This window comes from Cucurbita pepo, chromosome 12, assembly GCF_057944985.1.
Source record: "Cucurbita pepo subsp. pepo isolate OVF chromosome 12, ASM5794498v1, whole genome shotgun sequence".
Taxonomy (NCBI): Eukaryota; Viridiplantae; Streptophyta; class Magnoliopsida; order Cucurbitales; family Cucurbitaceae; genus Cucurbita; species Cucurbita pepo.
In genome coordinates this window covers 7,302,314-7,326,739 of record NC_141809.1, presented here as the reverse complement: position 1 = coordinate 7,326,739, position 24,426 = coordinate 7,302,314, and the positions used below count along the sequence as shown (strand labels likewise).

The 24,426-nt window shown below is 33.6% G+C and overlaps 1 non-coding gene and 1 pseudogene across 1 annotated transcript; one reads left to right on the top strand and one right to left on the bottom strand.

The window, feature by feature from the left end:
* Positions 1-2,970: 2,970 nt before the first annotated feature.
* On the bottom strand, positions 2,971-4,413 carry LOC147789900 (exopolygalacturonase pseudogene; annotated as a pseudogene).
* Positions 4,414-23,359: 18,946 nt separating this feature from the next.
* TRNAT-AGU (transfer RNA threonine (anticodon AGU)) lies at positions 23,360-23,433 on the top strand. Its single transcript has one exon. It is a non-coding gene; the product is annotated as a tRNA-Thr (tRNA).
* Positions 23,434-24,426: the final 993 nt, after the last annotated feature.

Below are 24,426 nucleotides of genomic sequence, written 5' to 3'. Positions count from 1 at the left end.
TGATTCAAATCGTTCATATGGAGACATGTAAGTGGGGCTACCCTATACAATGAGTTTGTATAAGACTGGACAAATAAATGTTTAATCTCTCTTTATAAATCCGTTAATTGAGAAGATTAATATTTCACACAATGATCATATGCGAGTCGATCTTAATCCTGAGTGAGTTATGAACTCCTGCCAGTGAGGGCTTGTTCTTTAATTTACATGGGTGAGAATGGCTCTTTAGGCCGATTCAATGTGCCTACAATTTTAGGGACTTGACCAATCAGGGAGTTTGAAACATAATATCATGAGATGAAATTCACTCTTTTCCAGATGAGGAAACTAGATGAGTTGTTCTCTTAAGTACTGATTTCGGGACTTGAACAATGGGGCCCCACCCTCTCTCTGGCCCAAGAGGGACTTGGTTTATGATTGGATCATAAACAAATTGTTTATTAGAGAATTAGTGGTACTTAAGTTGAAAAATGTAATTACAGGGGTAAAACGGACTTTTGACCCAGCTACAATTATGAACAACTCGTGAAGGATCGACTTGCTTGTAATGATTTTATCAATGGAAATAACTTGTCCTACAGTACATAAGAGTGCAACTCTAGGTCTATAGTGGAGTGACCTATAGTTAATGAATGGAAATTGATTAATTAAAGAGTTTAATTAATTAATTTTGTATCACTGGAGCTTATAATCGGTAGGTCCATAAGGTTTTCTTGCTAGCTCATAACAACGTTAAAGGTTCAATTTATTTGAAAGAATATTTGAAGTGTTCAAATTGATATTTAAAATAATTAGATATATTAAATATAAAGGGGAAAATAAATTTAATTTGAAGTGTCAAACTAATATTTATATATTAGATATTAAATAAATTGAGAAAATATATTTAATTTGAAGGTTTCAAATTAATATTTAATATATTAAATATATTTAAAAAGACAAATATATTTATTATATATGATACCATTAAATATTAAATTATTATACATTAAATAAAAATATATTTGAAATTTGAATCAAGTTCAAATTAATTAAATATATATTAGGATATCTTATAATATTTAAATATAGTTTAGATGAGGTATTATATCATAATAATATTAAATATGTAAATATATTATTTGCAAACATTCTCCGAGTCATAACAGACCAATCTCTCCCCCTTTCTTTGGAGAATGAAATTACATCTGGAGAGATTTTTCCAAACGGATTACATCTTAGGAGACATGAACAGGATTACATCTCAAAAAAAAAAAAAAAAAAAAAAAAAAAACAAAACAAAACAAGAACCCCTTAAACCGATTAGTGTAATGTCCCATGAACAGGATTTGAACCAAATTTTTTAGTATGAATTTGACACCCAATGGCTCCAGCATTTTTCGACATCTTTTGCAATATGACCATATTATTTACTCCTCATGAAGTGTTTCTAAGAAGGAAAATTATTCTTACGGATCAACATGAGTTGTTTTTAGCATATTTTGCTTTACCCACATGTTTGTTAAGACAATTTCAAGAGGTAGCCAAACATAATATTGTTTGAAACTAAACACGCTTAACTTTTGAGTCTTATGATTGAACCACCAAAAGTAGGCAACGTGATTTTTAGAGATAGTTTTCACTCCTAGGAACAATTTAAAACAAGTAACTAATGTGACCATATCATTAAAGATGCAAGGAATTGTGGGGGCCATCAGATGCCAAATTTGGATTCCAAATCCTGGTCCAAATTTTAGGCATGAGATTACATCTTAGGAGGCATGTGAGTAAGGAAAAAACATGCTACAAAAAATTGTGTTGGTTTGTGTGGATAGTTTTCACTCTTATAAGCAATTCAAGATAAGTTGGTAATGTAGGTATGTCATGGTAGATGCAGGGGAACGTCAAGGGTATCAGTTGCTAGTTGCTGAATCCAAATTCGAAATCGTGGTCCAAATCTAGCATGGGTACCATTTGCCATTTTCAAATGGCTTAGTTCCCTTTTTTTTTTTTTTTTTAAGATATTATTCTAAACATAAAAATCAAAAGATTTAATTATGTAATAAGGGTTGTTTGAGTTGAATAAATTTATGATCCAATTAACTTACTTAGGCCTCAAAGATATCTCAACTCGACCCAGCTAAACTCACGAACAACAAATATCTTAAGACTTGAAAACACAAAACATAGCATCATGGATCGAGACCAAGTTTTGTTTTTATTTTCTCTCTTTTGTGATTTATGTTGTTTGTTGGCCTTATTTAGCACGGATTTGGGCCAATTTTGATGAGTTCCTGTGCATTAAACTCCTAGAACATTTAGCTACTTTTGATATTTAATTTTTCTAGGACTATCGACATTTTTCCTAAAACTAAACTTGGTCGGGATAAATAGGTAGATAATTCAATATTAAATGTAAATTCCTAAAATACATATTAATACTTGTCACTTAATTTTCTAATCTGAAACCTAAATTTTTTGAAGTCATATCCAAAAGTTGCAACGAAAATTACATGATTGACGAAAAAGATAGATTTAAGGACACGACTTGCTAGATTAGTCACCTCTAATGTCAATTCTTCTTTAACGATAATGATGGATGTGTGCCATATGGGACGGATATAGTTAGGAGATTCGATCTAACTTATCGATTCTGTCTAAAAGATTTTTAATGGTAATTAATTTGTTTAGGGTAAACGGAAAGAGGAGTTAGATATTTTTGTTGGTTAAAGATTCTTTCCTTGAGTTATGGATTAGTTTTTTTTAATAATGGTTGTTACAGTTACATTGTCTTATTTCAAATTCAAATCTAGAACGAAAAATAAGACTGGAACCAGTTTATTATATAAGGTCGAGGTACTAAAAACATTAGGTTGTTCACGACACAAAGTCTCCTTCAAACATTCGACCATCTTATTTATTTCGAAAAGTACAACAAAAGAAACTCAAAAGAATGAGAGTCAAATGGATAGAGGCAGTCTACTTTTTTAATTAAGGCTGTCTATTATTTTGAAGTTGTATGGCAATGAACAATTCATGGGACAACATAAGAGAGGAGCATATCTTGGGGTTCTGTCTTAATGAAATGATAGGTTTCACATTCGTGCATTGGGAGGAAATAGGACCTTTTATTCCATTGTAAGTGAGGTCAATGTTGCTTACTTTTACATCGTCACATAGTAAGTGACGGCTGCAAATAAGTTTGATTGCCAGCGGAGTTGCAGAACTTCCTCTAATGTTCTTGAAGCTCACTATACTCATCTTAATTTTGTAAGGAATCTGAAAATTAAAATGAGACAACAAATGGTTTATTTGTGAACTTATAATGAAAAAATGAATCAAAGGTTTGAGAATGCGATCCATACCTACCGATTGCACTGATTCCACGGACAATACTCTTGGTCTATTAGAATAGGGTTGCTAACATTGACCATTATAATGTCCAAAAAGTGCATATTGGTGGCGGTGCCGCTAGCCGCAGAAGCTGGCCACGTTTTGATCCTAACACCATTAGTGGTGTTATTTAACGTGCAGTTCTTTACGATGACACCTTCAACAGGTTCTTCGTTAGTGTATCTTCCAAGACTTCCGATGTTTATTCCATGTCCTGGTCCGCACGTCACATTGGTGACTTCAATTAGTTTGCTTCAATCTCCAAGAGAAATGCAATCATCTCCAATTGCAATTTTGGACTTTGTGATTGTGATCTTATTTGATCGACCGATGTGTATTCCATCAGTGTTGGGATTGTTTTCTGGTGCCATTATATTGATATTATGGAATGTGAGGTTGTTGCAGCCGATGACATTGATATAGAAGTTCTTGCTATCAAGTGATGTTATTCTCTTAACGGTTGAATTGGTGATGAAGTTGAACCTCAAACTCTAAACATTTTGTATAATCAAATAATATTTTGTGAGAGTCGGTAATGATGCTAAAAATTTGAATAGAACCCAATAAAATTGAAAACTCAAAAAAAATTTACTTTTTTCGTGGATTGTTTAAAGATTATCCTCTAGAAAATGAAGAACATTGACCAAATCGTAAATGTCAAGACATGTAAGAGGCTCTTTCAAAAACAACAAGATGCATGAGATTGAGAAGGAAAGCTAAAGGAATATTACTTACAACCGGGAGTTGGGCACAATTTATGCATTTGTGGCAATTGTTCCTTTTCCAAGCTGCCTTTCCTTGGCCATCAAAAACTCCTTCACCTGATAATGTCAATCTATCAACACGTGTAAAAGTGATCCAATTATCTCCGGGAAGACTTTTTAGTGCCTGCAATGTTCCTCGAAGTTGAAAGTCAATTGGGCTATTACAAGGTCCTTCAAACTTCCCTTGCTTTACTCTAAATATCCCTCCTGGAATAAAAATTGCACTAGAACGATTGGACGTGCATGCATCCCTCCATGCATTTGCTAAAGCCGACATTTCACAACTAACAAAAACTTATAGCAAACAATTGATCAGCTCAACTAGTGATAATATTGATGTTCATATTATATATTTACCTTCATGATGTCAGTACCAGACACTATGTTACCATATCTTTTCAAAGAAAAAACAACATCGGCACTAGATTGAGCATCGACGGTAGGAGCTAACAATAGTAACATCAAAATTGTAGCGGCCAAGAAACTTGATTTGATCGTACTCATGAAGCCTTTGCTTTCTTTTCTTTTTTTATGTATATCGTTTGAAAACTAGTGAGAGACAATGATATTTCCTTTTAGATTTGGAACTTTTTATGTATTTAATACAAATTGAAAATAGGAATCAAATTGAGTTGTTTTTAGCATATTTTGTCTTTACCCACATGTTTGTTAAGAAAATTTCAAGAGGACGCCAAACATAATATTGTTCGAAACTAAACACGCTTAAAATCGTAGGCATATTATGGTAGGCATACGCTTAAAATGACTTGTATGACTATAATAAAGCAACAAAATCACTTGTCTCAAAGTATGGTATTGTAACACCCAAAAATGAAAGGAATTAGATCTAACAAGAATAAGCCGCCCATGTAAGACCCAAATGATCAAAAGGGGAGGAATTAAAGGATTAAGGAAGGATGATGATCTCAAGCAAGTCATTTTTATACCCTAACAAGTAATGTTAAGGTGTTTAAGACCTATGGAAAAAGGATTGGAAAGTAAAAGTAAGTGAAAAGGGCAAAAAGGTCATTTTACTAATTATTAAGGACCTTCCCGGATTTTTAGTTGCTTATCTAGAAAGAATTTAGAGATGCTCAAGAAAAAATGACCAACATGAGATAAAGGATTTTTAGAAAAATTATGGATTTTTCAGGAAATATAATATTAAAATATTCGGAAGGCGGGAAATGACCCAAATACCCCTGGAAGAATGTATAATTACGAAAATGGCCCTCTGATCAGAAACAGAGCATCTACAGTGACCATCTGAGAAATATCTCACGAAACTCAAATCCCAGCCGTTGGATCTTCCCCAAATTTGGATATGATCTAGAAGATGGACAGATCATCACATCAAACGGCTATTATGCAAAACCAAAGTCGGTGAGGCTCTGACTGGAGTAGATATTTCTGGCGGATTTTCCAGAAAATCTAACTGCCAATTCACGACGATTCTGGAGCTTTCAATGTCGGTTTAAGCTCGCCTATAAAGTCTGGAGTATGGGAAACAATATGGAATAAGACTCGAGCAAGGTCGAGCACCCATTCGAGAGTTATGAGAGTTTAGTTTGTGGGTCTCCTACTCTCGGGTTTCTTCCAAATTTGAGAGCAATTCTCCACCATTCCTCCTTAAACTTATTCCAATAGTTTCCAAACAAGATTACCCACAAGTTATATGAAGGAATTGAGAGCTGAAACGTCGTAGAACAAGATACCCATGATATCGGAAATCCGGCGTTTCGAGTGAGTTGCATACCGATAACGATTTCTGAAAATTAAGGTTCCACACTCAAAGACATTCCTCCAAATCAATTCCTATAGCTTGATGAAAGGATATTTAAGAGGTTCCATGAAGAAATCGGGCCTTGAAAACCCCTAGAATCGGCTACCCGATAAGAAATCCCCTATTTTAGCTCTGGCGAGGAAAATGATTTTGGACGAACTTTGGAGGCTAATATCTTAGGCTATGATCCAAGAAAATGTATGAAATCAATCTCAAGCTCTTCCTTGTAATAGGCTAATATCTTAGGCTATAATCCACGAAAAGGTATGAAATCAATCCCAAGCTCTTCCTTGTAATATCATCGTTAAGTTTCATGAAGAAATCGAGGGGATAAACGAAGAGATGGGGGCTGTGGAAGGCCACTTCCAGACGGCGGCGCAAAGGACGCGCGTCTTCTTCCTTTCCAGAGGAAGAAGACGATGACGTGGCCGGTTCAGTTGAACCGGCCAAGTAAGCCCAAAATTTGGTCTTCCCTCGGTGTTTTTCAATTTTAACCCCCTTCTAGGCTAGTTCTCATAATAAACCTTATGGTTCTAGAAACTAGACACAATAAGGAGTCTATAGAAGAAAAAGTGAAGTAATTCAAATACCGGAAGCTCAAGAACGGAGGTCCTGAACATCAACGATGAGGTACGTAGCCACCTTGGACTTTTCTTAAGAAATACTTGTAGGAATCGCTTGGATTTTCATATGAACCATAAACCAAGTATTACACAAGGATCTATGAAAAAAAAACTTAAAGAACCGTAAGTTAAGGAACATTAAAGTAACCCACTAAATGAGCCCGGATGCCTATGAAACTTTAATGATGAGCATATTATAGCATGTTTAGGTTATATGTGAAATTTAGTGGTCAATGGATAAGTATAAATAGGTAAACCAAGAAACGGGGCAAAATGACCATAATGCCCTTAAGGATCTCTACCTACGGTTCATGAGCTAGATGACCTCCAAATACTATGAAACTCTACAGTAGATCTTATTGTATGATGATTGATGAGGTGGTGAAGTTTGAAAGTCACTGGAACTCGTTAAGTACCAAAACCAAGACTTAGGGGTAAAATGACCATAATGCCCATAAGGAAGACTACCTACGGGTTAAGTCCTAAATGACCTCCCAACATTATGAAATGTTGTATGAATCTTTATCTCATGATGTTGTATAAGGTAATGAAGTTTGGGAATCATTGGGAAACGTTAGATAGCGAAACCAAGATATTGGAAAAAATGTACATCACGATCCACATTACTTTACCTCCTAGGATGACTAACGAGGTACCCATGAAATAAGAGATTCCCCCATAGGTATCCTTGGTTGCTAATAAGATTCTAAGTGTACAAGGTTCCGTTGGACTATTCCTAAGAAGAACCTTTAGGTTCCAACCTTGACCCAAGACGTTATGCATAAACCTAGGATCCCCAAGAGTACAAGGAAACACCTAGGTTAATGTAGATGGTATGCTTAACAAGTTGCTAGGATCCATGCTCGGAGTAACCATTATCTCCCATCACGAAGTGTACCACGAGATTCCTATTCCTCTTTAGGTGAGATGCCCTGCTATATGTACTACGAGTAGGTTGTCATGATGGACTTATTATTTTCCTCACCTAAATGAGATGCTCTGCAACACGATATGCTAGCAGGATGCCACGTTTGTGATAATGTCACCTATGCACTCATGGGGAGAAAACTAAGGGTTACTTTGAAAGTGTTTTCAGGACTAAAACACGATATATGACATGACAACCTCTAACGATTAGTTCCTGAAAACGAAACAAGAAGTCATATCCTAGCTCAAGGTCTAAATATGCTCCAAATCACCAACCATGTCCTATAAGGTTTATTTTATATGACATGAGAATAAGCTCAAGATTTCAAGTTGGTTGGAGCAAGTTTGGAATATAAGCCAAGATGGAACTTAAAGAAACGCCTAAAGAAAACATGTCAAGATTCAAGACCCTTCTAGAATCCTCTAAGGAGCCCATTATGAACTTATGACCTTCTAAAATAATTCATGCTAGTTATTACGATGGGTTCATATGATCACGAATGTATATAACGACTTCGCCTAAAGAAAATAAGAATCTTAGAAACTTATAAGATTAAGAACCAAGAACAAGTTATACAACCACCAAGACAAGAAGAATGTTAGGTACCACTCAAACATAAGGGACCAAAGTCCACAATACTCAAAATTCAAGAATGCTAGGTATTACTCTAAGCATGTCTAATTGTGGCCCATAACTCCCACCATGCGGTGCTTTCTAAGGAGGCTTTTTTCCTCCTCTAGGTGGGATGCCCTGCACCATGTTTGCTTTGCAGGATGTCACGTTTGGCCTCATTCCCCTCACCTAGATGAGATGCCCTACGCCATGTTATGATTTGCAGGATGCCATGTTCATGTATGCACCGATCACGAGACCTATATGGTCTATGTTATATTATGCGACCTTTATGGTCTATGCCATGTTCATGCATGCATCGATCACGTGACCTTTATGGTCTATGCCATGTTCATGCATGTATCGATCACGTGACCTTTATGGTATATCATGGGGAGAACCTATGGCCACAATGGAGCAAGAAGAGAGTAAGTTACCCTAGCCATGAATTAAGAATCTCCTAAGACCTCCCATGGTACGTCATGTGTATGACTTAGACTACGTTGCTTGGAACGTAAGAAGCCTTGAGCGTAGGTATTAAGACTGTGTCGCTTGGAATGTATGAAGCCTCAAACACAGGTTGACAAGTTTATGTCTAGTACCGTAAATCATAAGGGGAGTGTCTTGGAGAACGAATTAAGAAACATAACAAGAACTTACAACAAGAACAAGAATAAGAACAAGAAAAACAAAAAGTGTGGTACCCTAGCATATCAAGGACACGATTAAGAGCCTACAAGTAGGCTGCTTACTGAGTCTTGTACTCATTCTTTATTCTCCATTTTTTCAGGAAATAAGAAGCTGGTCAAGGTCGGGAGCGGACTCTGGAGCTGGTGCCATAGACAAACCTCACCCATCGTCCTTCTACCCTTTTGTGTCGTCCCTTAACTTGTGTTTTAACTGTTATGTTGTGTTTTAAAATACTTTGTATAAACTTTATTTTTGTTTGATATGTTTTAAGTTTTGGTTGTTTTATTTTGTTGAAAAATTTACCCGTCTTTTTAGAGTCATCGAGTCAGCCCGATCTTTACAGGTATGTCCCTAAAATGGTAGGTATATTGAATCGGCTAAAAGAGTCATTCTCACCCATGTAAATTAAAGGACAAGCTCTCACAGGCAGAAGTTCATAACTCACTCAGGATTAAGATCAAGTCGCATATGATCATTATGTGAAATATTAATCTTCTCAATTAACGGATTTATAAAGAAATTTTAAATATTTTTTGGTTCTGTCTTATACAAACTCATTGTATATGATACCCCCACTTACATATCTCCACATGAACGATTTGGATAAAATCATTTGTAACGTGTACAAAGTGAGCCGTATCAATAGTGATACCAGGATAAAGCACCCAACTTTATCCATATACTATAGACTCTTTAGGTTATTACTTGAACACGATTCTCTTGTATGCACCCAACTTTATCCATATACTATAGACTCTTTAGGTTATTACTTGAACACGATTCTCTGGTATGTCAACCACATATTGTTCGAGATTACATTAATAACCTTGATTTTCATACCATGGATAACAATTAAATTACAAATAAAATAATAAAAATTATAGTTAAAAAGTAAATAATTAATTACGAGGCTTTAGGGCATAAATCTCAACAATCTCCCACTTGCTCTATACCCAACACCTTCTCTCACTTGCCCTAGAGAAGATGAGACATGTCTAGTAATCCTAGACATTCTAGATGACTCTCAAACACTTTAGCCTAGAGAGTCATTTTATATAAAACAAAATAATTATCATTAAAAGTCATTTTGGTCACAACCACGATGCTTTCTCTCTCAATATCATTTTTTATAGATTGATCTTTTAAATTTCCTTCATTTTAGTCTTTGTATCACTATCATCACAATGAAAGTGACAAACTAAATCACATGTGAAACACCTTTCAAATGTTTAAGAAATTATTATAGTCATACCAGTCATTTTGTTGCTTTAAAAGTAAAAAATGTTCCGTATACCATACTTCACAATCTAAGGTAAAATTGATCTTAACCTAAATTTTCTAAATTTATGTAACTAGTGTATCACTTAAAGATCAAATCTTTAACTCCATACACAAAATAAAAAAATTCTCATTATCCATGGATACTTTGAGAAAACTTTAATTTAACTACATATTTAAGGTTAATTCTCATCTATGCATTAATTATCTCCCACTCAGGAAAGATAATTAATTATACTCTCAACATTTGAGGTTACTTACGATACTCTTCCTCTTACTTTATATTTCAATGATCATTATCATTCTTTGAAGTCTTGCATCAAATATTTGACAATTTTGTCAACATAATATATATGAGACAATATTGACATTTATCTTTAAATCTCTATTTTTAGGAGATACAAAATTATTCCAAATCTATTTATGTTAGAGTGAAAGATCACATCAATTCATAAGGAGTAATATGTCTCCAGCCTAAAAAAAATTGAAAAAATCCACTCATCAATTAGTAATTTTCTTGTTTTCATAAGCTCATTAAAATTTATTTAAAGTTATAGGTTATCAAACCTTCTATTATAGATTAAATTCATTTCAAAAATCAATTTTTACTCCTTGAGCAAATATTTTGCTTTTGAATTTTAATAATAAATCCATATAATAATAAATATTTATGTGCAGATGTATCCTCTTAGATTTCTTTTGACAAAAAGAATTCTAAATATTTATTTAACATATCTCATATATACAAAAATGAATTAGAGAATAATAATAGACTCTAGAATTACAACAGGAGAGAAAGTCTACTTCTAGCTACTTTCTCCTATTAAGTTCAACTCTTTGTCATGAATCCTGTTTTGAAGATCTATATCTTCTTATCTATACATAATTTTTCTTTTGTAGGTCAATTCATATCGTATGAGTTTAACCTCATCAAGAATATCTACAAATCTCTGGATTTTATGACTTTAAAATATTTATCCTTCGTCATCATCCCTCATAACTATTTTGAGGGTAATAAGTCCTTAAATTGGTCATCTAACATGACAATTTGAATTTTAGTAGGATTGAATCATCTCATAATTTCCCCACTACAATGAGACTTATTGAATTAATGACTAGGATCCACTTGACTCTCAAGCGAAATTAAATTATTAACAACTTTGGTTAACTATTAAGGGCTCCACTTGGAACTATTTAATTAACACTATCTCACCTTATTATAAGTGTATGTCCTTCTATGAACTTCTTTAGAAAATTACATTTGTCCTACCAATATGTTTTTCTATTTAGAATTAAATAAAGGACTATTTTGTTTCTCTTTAGGAGTAGCCTACAGTTAGACATAATTTTGAACATATTTGTCTTAGCATATATGCTTGATTACAATTATTGAAGTGTTGTAAACTAAGTTTACTACATTTCCGTAATTCCAAAAATTGTCTCATAGACAATTTTGAAGGCAATCATGTTCACTGTGCAATCTCGATTGCAAATCCTAACAAGAGTTCAATAATAGTGTATAATTTTTTTTTAATACGTGACTATATCTAATATAGTATTGTTTTCTCCTCTTACATCACAATTTTACAAAATTGTATTATGTTGAGAGTTGGAAATAAATTCCACCTTCTATCAACTAATTTTAGTACACAATATTCTCGGACTATTGACAGATGTCCTTCTCGTACTATCAACTAAACCTTAAACCCTAAACCCTAATATTAAATGATTACATATATTCCATAACTAATTAAAACTAGAAAAAGAAAATATAAACTAACTAAATCTAGAGAATAAAATAAAATATACTACTCTTCAAATTTAAAATATCTAATATATATTCCCTAACTAATATATTCTTCAAATATTAAATGATTACCTATATTCCATAACTAATTCAAACTAGAAAGAAGTTGCACTAAATTCTAACATCTACATCATCAAGTATTTTTCAAGAATTACATATCAAGTGTAATGAAAAACAAATCTTGGTAGTAGATCTTATATCAGCTATAAGGGGTGTCATCTAGTCTCCACAAAAAATCTAGTAAATCAAATTTACTTTCATTTAGTTTTTTTTCCATAGAGTAATTTGGAAAATTTCTTTCACTATAAGCTAGGAACTATTTCCTATCAATAGCTTCAGTCATAAAATTTTTCTTGATTTTTATAATACTTAATTTGGAGATTATTTAAATAAAATTTAACTTCTATGGACTTAATCATCTCATATGTTTTTTGTCTTTTTCTTATCTTTTAGTCATGACATCCAACATATTAACTAGAAGATATGAACAAAGCTTTCTCATCACCTTTGATTCATCAATCATGTGCTCTTCGAATAATTCGATTCACAATAGGTCTTGAGAACATTTCAAAATAAAGACAAAAAAAAAAAAAAAAAAAAAAAAATACACTTCCGTCATAGTGCTAATATTATTTTTTCAAGTATTAAAATTTTCTCAACACAGTAGTGAAAATTAACAATGGAGAGATCTTGAACATTATATTTGAAATATATAAAATATTATTTAATTACAAAGTTCAAATATAAAATATTATTTAATTACAAACCATCAACTATCCATTCAATTTGAGCATGAGAACAAACAATTTTATAAAATGAACCCTATAAATCATTTCTAATGCTATGGTACTTTAGTGATTTAGAACAAGTGCAGCTGTAGGGTAGGTCAAGTGTTCCTTCACTAAACTGATACAATCTCAACCAAACATTATATCAGAATAACTCTTATTCCTATAATATTTAATTACCATTAGTTCAATCGAGAACATCATTAACAACCTTAATGATCTATTCGTAAATGTAACCCATCATTTTAGATCTTGTAATTTTATATGCTTGATCCACTCTTATGTCTCTACATATAGTTCAAGTATTCATACTATAGCCAGAGTGTTCTTAGTTTATTGGATTTAGATTAATGATAGTAAAGTTCACTTTATTCAAAAACAATCTTTATTGGTTTGGTCTCGTTTCCTCTTATAGAATCATTTGCAACCAATAGGTTTTACTCCATCTAGTTGATCTACAAGTTCCCAGACTGAATTGAAGTACATTGACTCCATTTCAAGATTCATGGCTTTAATCCACTGATCTCTATCTTCATCATTCATTGCCTGTTTATAGGTCAATGGATCCTCAACGCCAACATCAAGTATGATGACTTGAGTTTCTACCAAACCCAAGTAACGATCGGGTTGAGTTATAACCCTCCCACTACGTCGAGGCATTCTCAACTCTTGAAGAATGTGATTGACCAGAAGTGTCAGCTCCATCAACAACTCTTGTTGAAGGACCAGCTTAATCAACAACTCTTGTTGTTTTATCAGTAGCTTCTTTAGAAATCTCACTTAATACTAGTTTGCTGCAAGGTTGATGATTTCTTACGTGGTCTTTGTAACGACCCTAAATTTCCACATACTCAGAGTCGCTACTAACGTCTCATGCTCATCTATAATGCAGAAATATAACTCTTACATGAACATAGTTGATAACGTTAACTTCAAAAAAAAACGTTTAAAACAACTTCTTCTCTGGAAAACTGAAATTTAGAGAAAACAAAAATAAATACAAAATAATTTAAAACAATGAAATGCAAAACAACCTATTCTAACTTAAGACTAGAAATTTAAATATGAATCTACCCTATGCACGTGCCACAGTCTCTGCTCGCGATGCCGCCGTCCTCCGTACAAGTGCGCCTTGCCTTTACCTGAAAAATGATGTGGCACACGGCCTGAGTATTTCAAAGAATACTCAGTAAGTGGCCCCACTATAGGGGCCATGCAAATGCAAACACATGCAATCATGATTTAGGGACCTATCTCTAATCATCTTAGGGGTGGCCTCCAGTCTTGGACAAATTGGATGTGTAGTACTTCCCTACACACGACTCACACGTACGAGTGTGAATCCCTAGGGCGCTCGCACACCCCCTGGACCCTCTGGTCAAGCTAATCTGTAGCGACGTCCGGAGGTCAGCGGAACCCCATAGTGTCATGCACCTCATGAACGCCCTCATCTGTGTGCTTTTGCACCTGTGCGCATACGCGCTCATCATACGGTTCGCGTCCGCACTCATCATCTCTAGGGGAAGTAGCCCTATGCTTATGAACATACAATATGCATGAGGTCCCTCTAAATCCATCATAATGTCTCTTCTGACACAACCCTCTAGTCTCATCTCTTTGTTACTCTAGGTAACACATATTCGTGGATATTTATATTAATATCATTTTCACGCTCTTAGGGTTGTGTCCTATGTCGATCTAACGACATGATGCAATATGGCACTCATCATCATATAGCATGCTCAATATGGAAAACGTCATCATATTAAGGTAAACGTCACGCAATCATCATACTCATCATATTGCCACAAAGTGCATCAAACATATCAAGTACGACATTCATCAAAATATATATATACTGAGCACATCATCAGGTATCATAACCCACACATCATCATAACTCATACATCATCAAAGTCATACATCATACATTATCATAACTCATCTACCGCATCGTACGACATAGTTCATACATCATCGTAACTCATACAATTTTTAGCCTATCCTATAGTAAGGCCACTTACCTGGTTGGCCTCAGCCGAAGTATTCCCTAATTTAATTAACGTAAGCACCCGTTCCTCGAGAGCTGCTCCAAAGGTTGCTGGAGCTCGCTTCATATCCCACCGTTCGTCACATTTTGTTAGTATTTCACATTTTAATTAATAATCCAACTAACAATGTGAAATACAGCTCTAAAACGGTCTCAGTAAAAATCGAATTCCAAGTTTTCATTGTTTCTAAATTTTCTAAAACTCAAATTGAAAATATGTCAATATTATTTCATGCTTCTTTGAATCATTCAATCCAACTATGGTTTGTTATAATATTATATTCTTTGGATGCAAACAATAATAATTTTTCACATCTTCCATTTTCCTTCTCTTATGTTGTACCTTTTGTTCTCTTCTCTCTGTATTTTTTTTTTCTTCCTATAAATGATTATGCAATTATAAAACAAATTTCAATCAGTTCTGTTCTCCTCTCTTTCCACTCTCTAATTAACAGAAAAATATTTTCAATCTATTCTGTTTTCTTCTCTTTCCTACAAACTACTGTTATTAACCGAAGCCATTTTCAATCTATTATGTTTTCTTCTCTTTTTCAAATGACTATCCAATCAAATAAGTCAATTACAATCCATTCTTATTGACAAAACCATTTTTCAATCAATCAATTATGATTTTCTTCTCTTTCCATGCATCAATCAATTATGATTTTCTTCTCTTTCCTAAAAATGATGATCCACGCAATTGACAAAACCATTTTTCAATCAATTTTGATTTTCGACAAGATATCCAAAAATCTAAATAATTGAAAAAAGAGATGTAAAATAACTTTTCTATTTCGTGCAAAAATAAGAGAAGAGGAGATCTAACTTACCCATAAGTTTTCTCTCTTTTCCTTCCTATCAAATCTCCTTGGAGTGAAGCCATTCGATCCAATTTTTCTCTCCCAAAATCTTCTATCTTTCTTTTGTTTCTTTCTCCCATTTTTCTCCTTCCCAAAATCTACCATTTTTTTGTTTCTGTCTTGTTTCTTTCTTTTGCAGATCATTTTGCAGTTGGAGGTGTTGGGGAAATATTTGGGGAAGGTGGAGAGAGGGTCGATAACTTTTTTTTTTTTTTTTTTATAATTATTATTTACTTATTATTATTATTTTCTTTTTTTTTTTTCGGGTCGTTACAGTCTTCCTCTAAGAATGTAGCATTTGTTGATACGAACACTCTATTTTCTTGAGGGTCATAAAACAAACCACCTTTCGTCTCTTTGGGGTATCCTACGAATAGACATAATTTTGAATGACGTTCTAATTTCTTGGGGTTTTGCAACAACACATGTGCTGGACATCCCCAAATTCTGAAGTGACGTAAACTACCTTTACGCCCTTTCCATAACTCATAAGGTGTTTTTGAAACACTCTTAGTAGGAACCATGTTCAAAATGTATGTAGAAGTCTCCACTGCATATCCCCAAAACGGATCGGGTAATTGAGCGAAACTCATCATAGACCGAACCATGTCTAACAGAGTTCTATTTCTCCTTTCTGATACAACATTTTGTTGAGGCATACCAGGGGCTGAGAGTTGAGATCTTATTCCATGTTCTATCATATAGTTCTGAAATCTTAAGTCCATGTACTCTCCTTCTCGATCTGATCGAAGTGTTTTAATAGTTTTACCTAATAGATTCTCAACCTTAGTCTTATACTCTCTAAAATTTTCAAGAGCTTCGAACTTGTGACGCATTAGGTAAAGATAGCCATACCTTGAATAATCATCAATAAAATTGATGAAATATTCATACCCTCCTCGTGCTTTGAAATTCATTGGACCACAGAAATCTGTATGCACGAGTTCTAAGGTTTCTTTGGCTCTATAACCTTTTTCGGAAAACGATCGTTTAGTCATTTTACCCTCAAGACAAGACTCACATGGAGGTAAAGAGTTGTCTTCTAACTCATTTAGAAGTTCTCTTTTAACCAATCTCTCAATCCTATTGAGATTAATGTGGCCTAGTCTTAAGTGCCAAAGATAGGTATTAGGAGAAATCTTTTGTCGTTTATTTTGAGTTTCAGCTGTTTTAAACATCTCGGTATTTAAAATAGCTTTTTTTTCGCTCGGTTTTAACATATATAACTTGTTTTCTAGTTTTGCAGAACAAATATGAATACCTCTTTTGCAAATGAACACTTCATTGATTTCAAAAGATACTTTATACAATTGCTCTAATAAACAAGAGATAGATATTAGATTTCTTTTTATTTCAGGAACAAAAAGTACATTATCTAATATAATGAATCTATCTCCAAAAAAAACAACTTTAAATTTTCTACTGATCTTGCTGAGACAACCTCTCCTGTTCCAACCCTAAGTGTTATCACGCCGTCCGCAAGCATTCTCCAGGAGCTAGTTTCCTGGTAAAAAGAACAAATATGATTAGTCGCCCCTGAATCTAGTATCCAAGTTGAGTTGTCAAACTCTACTAAAAATATTTCTACAACGAGTAAATCATATTTACCTTGTTGTGTCTTTTCGACTTTCTTCTCTGCAAGGTATTTTGGGCAATTTCTCTTCCAGTGCCCATTTTCGTTGCAATGGAAACATTTTCCTTTATCTTCTTTTTGAATCTTGTGTTTGCGGTTAGTAGGAATCTTATTTTTCCCTTTACCCTTCTTCTTCATCAAAACACTTTTAGAAGTTGAAGGTCCAGACTTATTTTTGGAGGACGATCCTCGTAGTAATTTCTTTGAGATAACAACATTTGCTTCTCCTATTTGTTCCTTGTTCGTTAAGAGGGACTGATAAGTCTGTAGCTCATTGAGAAGAGCAGTCAAGTTATATTCTATTTTGTTCATTACCACATTGGTGCAGAACTTGAAGAAGCCCTTCGGAAGAGACATCATGATAAAACTGACTTGAATCTTCTCATCAAAGATAGCTTCATTTTCTTCTACCACATTGAAATGGACCATCATGTCCAGGACATGTTCTCTAATTGAGGTCCCTACTTTTATACGGCAGTTGTAAATGTATTTTATGGCTTCATGTCTAAGGGAGAAGGACGATTGTCCAAACATCCCTTTTAGAGATTCCATAATCTCTTTAGCAGTACCCATAACATCGTGTTTCTTAGCCAAAACATCAGATATGCTGGCTAGAATGTACACTCGGGCTTTGTCATTTGCCTTTATCCATCTGTCATACGCATCCTGAACTGTTCGGTTTGCATTTGAGCTGGGGTTTGGAGGACACTCCTAAGTTAAAACAAACCTTAAATCATCAATTATCAGTATTGTGTTTAGGTTTGATTTCCAAGTTGCGTAATTGTCGCCGTTTAATTTCTCAGAAGCGAGTAATTGTACTATTGAGTTTGTGATGCTGTGATATAAAGAAAATTCTATTAGTGATTTGACTTAATCCTGTTGAATCCAATCAATTTTAGCAAATGTAATGTACCCAAAAATTATTAATTTGCAACGATACTTTAGTGAGTTAGAGCAACTGCTACCGAGGGGCAGTCAATCACTCATTCACTAAACCAAGACATTCTTGACTTAAACACTAGTCCCAGAATAACTCTTGTTCCTACAGTGTTTTTAGTTATCATTATTTTGGTCAAGAATATACTAACTCTTAGTAATTCTTCGTAAGTGTGACCCGCCATTTTCAGACCTCAAAGATCGGTCTCAACAATGCTATCGAATGAAAAAGCCAAAGTTGGGAACGGATCTAAGAAATCCTATCCATTTCTGGAGTTTGCGTTGTTTCGACTCCCATGTTACGACCCTCCGAATGGGTAGTTGCTCTAGGGCAACATGCAGGCGGAACATGGGAATCTCACGGTGCAACCTAGTGGTGGAGACCATAGGACGTGTTGATATACTTCCTTCTCCCACTTACTATAAATACTTTCTCTATTCACCTTGTTATTGACTCATGCAAATACCTTTCGAATGGAGAACGCTCCCAGGGCGACACGAGGCCGAGCATGAATCTCACGGTGTGAATTTTTCAGAGAGCGTAAAAAGGAAAACAATGTATCTTATACACCTTTTTCCTCCCACTAAGTATTTTAGACAGTTGGGTATACTCATTACTTAAGTATATTCCGGCTAATTAAATATAACCTAAGTCTAGGTGATTTTTCCAAAACTTACATCACTCAAGCATGCTCATAAAATTGGGCTAACTAAGCTCAAGTACTGGTCCGATCTCTAGGTAGTAGGTGTTCCGTAAACCGTCAACTTAAGTACCTCCAGCCTTAGACAAGATCGTGCCAGGTGAGCTTTCTCGTAACCACAATTTTGTAAGACATCGACCTATTTTAACTTTTAAAATTGATCGTGCTCGGTTCTTAACCCTAAGTGAGCATGCACTTATCTTTATTATAGATTTAACGTCTATCTCGTTTTATGACGTTGAAAATAACCTATAACATGCATCTAACATGCTTTATATAACAATTATATAATCATCCATTCCATGCAATAATATAACAATTTATATCTATTACTCATGGAACCCTAAACATGCATACTATACATTATAACACTTATAACATACTTGGAATGCATGAAACATGCTTAGCCTATGGTGGGATTTTAAATCTATATGACATACTTTATGCACATACATTTTCTATTTAATTAAACCATACATTCATAATGCATAATTAATTAAACACGCTAGAGTGGATTGGTTTTGGCATTTTAAAACAAACAATTAACTAAATTATTACATTAATAATTAAAAACAACTTGAACCCCTCCCGAGGATCACAAACTTGAAAACTAATTCCCTTCTTGAATAATCTTAAAAATCTAGCATTTTAAACCCTTTAAAATTAAATTTAATAGATTACTCAAAATTCTAATCATATTAGAACAAATCATAATCATATTAGGTAAATATCATGCATTCAATTTAAGAAATAAATATCCTAATTTAATTTCCAAGCATAACAATTATACTCGAATGCATAAAGAAAATACATCCTAATTAAGAAATCATCTTATTTCTATAAGAAAACAACCTAATAAAAAAATTTCAAATATAATATTTATATTTAAAAAAACAATTAAAATGCATGATTATGCTTAACCTATAATGGGATTTTAAACTAAATGACATACCAGATGCATTTATTCAATCAATTTAAAACATAGAACATATGCATAATTAAATTTAAAAAAAAAAAAATCAAAATTGACCGGCATATCTGGCATATCCTAGAAATTGAAAATGAATTAAATTACAATAATTTAGATGGAAGACATATCTTGATGTTCAAGATCTTTTATGTTTGGAACAATTCCAAATTTAATAAAACTAGATTTTAAGATCTTTCCTATGGTAACCAATTCCAAATCTAATAAAATTAGGGTTCGAGATTTTGTCGATTGATGGTGTTAATATAACACATGCGGAAGCAATTTGGATCTTAGGCACTTTTAGAACATAAATTATAGTAAATAACTACCATGTTCATAAGTATTAAAACTTAATGAGTTTGAATACTAACCTTTTGTAGTTCAAATTTCTTTTTCCTCAGGAACAGGTTTTGAACCACCACTAGTGTCTTCTCCACTATCCTACGGCCTTAGAACGGGATTGTGGAATCCGGTGAGTGACTAAACTTGGGAGGGATTTTGTATATATGAAGAGAGTGTTTGTGAGAGGTTTTTCTTAAGGTTTTTCACCAAGAAGAAGAAGACCTTCCATGTACCATGATCACTCTATTTAAAGAGTCATGTTTGCATGTTCATGCAAAATTTGAGATCACCAAATTTTGACACTCAAAATTCCACTCAAATGTTTGGGATTATGTGGCAAGCATGCATGTTTGAGTTAACAAAATTTTGACACCTCAAAATTCCACTAACATGGATTTTTCCATTAAATGAAGTCAACATTTTACATTTCTTCATTTTAATTCAACAATTAATTTGAATAATTAATTTCAAATTAAAGTAACATTAAATGATTAATTAAACTATTTAATTAATATTTAATATTAATTCAAATGCCAATCCCAATCAATTCCGACACATAATTTGATTAAGATATTTAAATCTTATTTAAATATCTCAGATTCTCTCTTTTTGTTTAATTCATAAATAAAACAAAAATGCGGTTAAATATATCGTATATATGTAGCGTATATTCCCTAATTTGAATTCGAACACTTCGAACTCACTCGTCACACTGTTCTATGGTATAGTCCGATATGAGCTAGCAGAGGGACCTAATGGACCTATAGATCATGGGCTCCAACGATCCAAGATTAACCGGTTAAACTCATTAACCATGTTAACCGACACTCGTTAACTACTAGGACACTCCACTATAGACTAGTAGTTGCACTCCCCTCACTATAGATATATTTCTGTCCATTTGATATAACCATGATTAGTAAGTCGATCCTTCACAGGTTGTTCATAACTAGAGCTAGGTCAATTTACCGTTTTACCCCTAAAGTTACTTCTTGTTCCTTATGTCTCACTGATCCTCTAATGAACAATTGGTTTGTGGTCCAACAAGTAAACCAAATCCCTCTCAGGCCAATGAGAGGGTGGGGCCCCTTGTTCAAGACTTGGAGTCAGTGCTTAAGGGAACTACCTCTCTTCTATCCCTGAAAGTGGGTAGGAGTGAATTCCATCTTGCACCCCACGTCCTTAGCCATTCACCCAATCTTACCCCTGAAATGGGAGGCCTATTGAGTCGGCGAACTAGAGCCACTCTCACCCATGCAAATCTAAGGATAATTCCGAATAAACAGGAGTTTATGGTTAGCTGAGGATTAAAACCGAGTTACCTATTTTATCGAATGAAAAGAAAATCAGTCTCAACAGTAAACGACATTATAAAGTGAGAGTGGTTTTCTTCATGGTCTGATCTTATGCAATACTCATTGCATAGGACGCCCCCACTCACATGTCTCCATATGTACAATTTAGTGATCACATTATTTATATCATATACAAAAGTGGGTCGCATCCATAGTGTCCCCAGAATAAGGTACTCAACCTTATCCTTATACTATAGATTATTTTGACTATATACTTGAACTTGATCCACTCTTATGTCTCTACATATAGTTCAAGTAATCATACTATAGCCAGAGTGTTCTTTGTTTATTGGATTTAGATTAATGATCGTAAAGTTCACTTTATTCAATAACAATCTTTATTGAATAAACAACAATAATAGCTTTATTGAAAATATAATATGTTTTTTTTTACAAACTATGAGTTTTAGGACATAAAACCCAACACCGATATGTAACTATTCCATATGTAATAAAATTAGGGTTTGAGATCTTTCTCTCGTATGGAACTATTCCATATGTAAAAAAAATTAGGATTATTTCCTGGTTGGAACAATTCCAAATAGAGAACTTTTCCTATTGGAACAATTCTAAATATACATATTTTACTTTTAGAATAATTCTTAAGGTAGATTTTTTTAAAAAAATTTTTTGGAACAATTCCAAATGTAGTAAAATTAGGCTTTCAAAACTCTAAATTGTACCGCGAATGGATGAACGTCGTCATGGCCGCCGCTGTCACTTTTCAATTTACAATGAACCTAACCGTATACATTTGTCTAACAAATCGGTAAATCTAATGCCACACTGATATGCCAAAAACAATAAATTTTACAAAACAATATTACATATATCTTATATATGAGAAATCAAATACCCACTATACTACTTTTAATTCAAAATAAAAATCAACAGGCTCTATACCAATGGAAGGGAACGAACTCTTCAATGTTCCCCCAATCTTGTTCACTCGTTACATGAACTAGGCATATGTAAATATACATTTTGATTCTTGCTTCGAGTTTATCACATTGCTTGTAAAGTTTTAAACTCGCACAAATTTTTTTGTAACTGTTTTTTCTGTTAGTTGTTCTTTCATTTTCATGCATTGCATAGTGTATTTGAGTCACTCTCGATCTTTCGATGCCTCAAAATTCGGGGTGTAACAAAATAGGTCTCTTAGGTATGTATTTCATAATACAATTTTACATACAATGTATATCCTAGTCGTTTTTCTTTTTTCCTTTCATAAAGTTAACATGGAATAAAAAACCTAAGATTTAGTGTTCGAGTATTTGTTTGGTTGTCGTTTTAGTCTTCGATACGTATTTTTTTCAAGTGGCACTCGTAACTCAGTTAGCTAGAGCACTTGTTTCGTAAGCGAGAGATCTTGAGTTCAACTCTCAACAAGAGCATAAATAAATTCAATGTTGTTAGACTGAATTCTAAAATTTTATCAAAGCTTTAGGTTCTAGGTAGGATACATAATATGTATTTCAAATGATGATAGAGGGGAGAATGAACGAAATAAGGTGTCTTAATTATGCCACAAAAACTTCTTGGTGGATCATGAGTTTATAAACGAGTTTTTTCTTTTCTCTTTATCCTTATCGTTTTGGGGTTTCTTGGATAATATTAGATTGAATTCCAAGAGTTTCACAACATATCTATTTTATAATACAATTTTATTTGATTTGGGTTTACATTATAAAGACAAATTAGTATTTTGCTTATTTTTCTCATTCCTATAAATATGTCTCTTTGGTTTGTATTTTATGATACAATTCTATGTACAGTGTGTAGTAGTCTTTTCTGTTCTCTTCCCTAGTTGCTTGGGTGTTTATTTGTTTTGGCAATTCAAGAATTAATATGTTTTTAGTTTCAAGTAGCTCTTGTAGCTCAGTTGGTTAGAGCACCGCTTTAGTAAGCGGGAGGTCTTGAGTTCAACTCTCAACAAGAGTATTATTGCCCTCTAGTATGTTTCCAATAGACCTTGCTCCCCACAATTGTGGGCAATTAGTTGTTTACACATTATTTTAGGCTTCGATACGTAGTTTTTTGAAGTGGTTCTAGTAGCTTAGTTGGTTAGAGCACTTGTTTTGTAAGCGAGAGGTCTTGAGTTCAACTCTCATCAAGAGCATAAATTCATTTGTTCTCTTGACTTAGCTTTCTTATTGTTTTTGGGTTATTAGATAATTAAGATCTAAATATCTTATTTTTTAACGATGTTGTTTGATTGAATTCTAAAAGTTTTATAACATTGGGTCATTTCGTATCAAAGCTTTAGGTTCTAGGTAGGCCAGCAAACACAGTATACAAAGTATATGTTGCTCAATGGCCATTAGAGACAAAAAAGTGAAGAAAATGAAAAATAAAAAAAAATATTTGACGCGGATAGAGAGACTAAAAAGAAAGATGATTCTAGTTTTTTAGGAGAACAATGTTTTGTATACAAAAGGTACATATACAGAAACTTGGAAGTAAAAGAATTTTCTTTCTAAGGGGAGCACTCAAACTAAGTGTATCTACCTTTTCGATTGAATTCTTGCAGAAAATTAAAATGCTTATTATAAAGCAAGTTTGAATAATTAATTTCAACTAATGCCAATATCTAACTCATGGAAAAAAATAAGACCAATGGGCTGCAAAGGAAGTGGCACTCCCATTTCACTTTTACATCCATGCATGACCTAAAGATAAAAGGGAAGACCTCGACAAGATTAAAACCACGGAATGAAAATAATTTTAAGTTTGCATTACAAGGAAATCAATTGAATTCGATGACGAATCCTCTTGAAGAATGGGAGAATGAACGAATAATGTGTCTTAATTATGCCACAAAAACTTCTTGGTGGATAATAAGATTGTAGGGTACGTGTTTAAATAGTCAGTCATGTTATTAGTATGGTACAAAGATTTTGGATATTAGAATGAAAGTTGAATAGTATGCTTCTT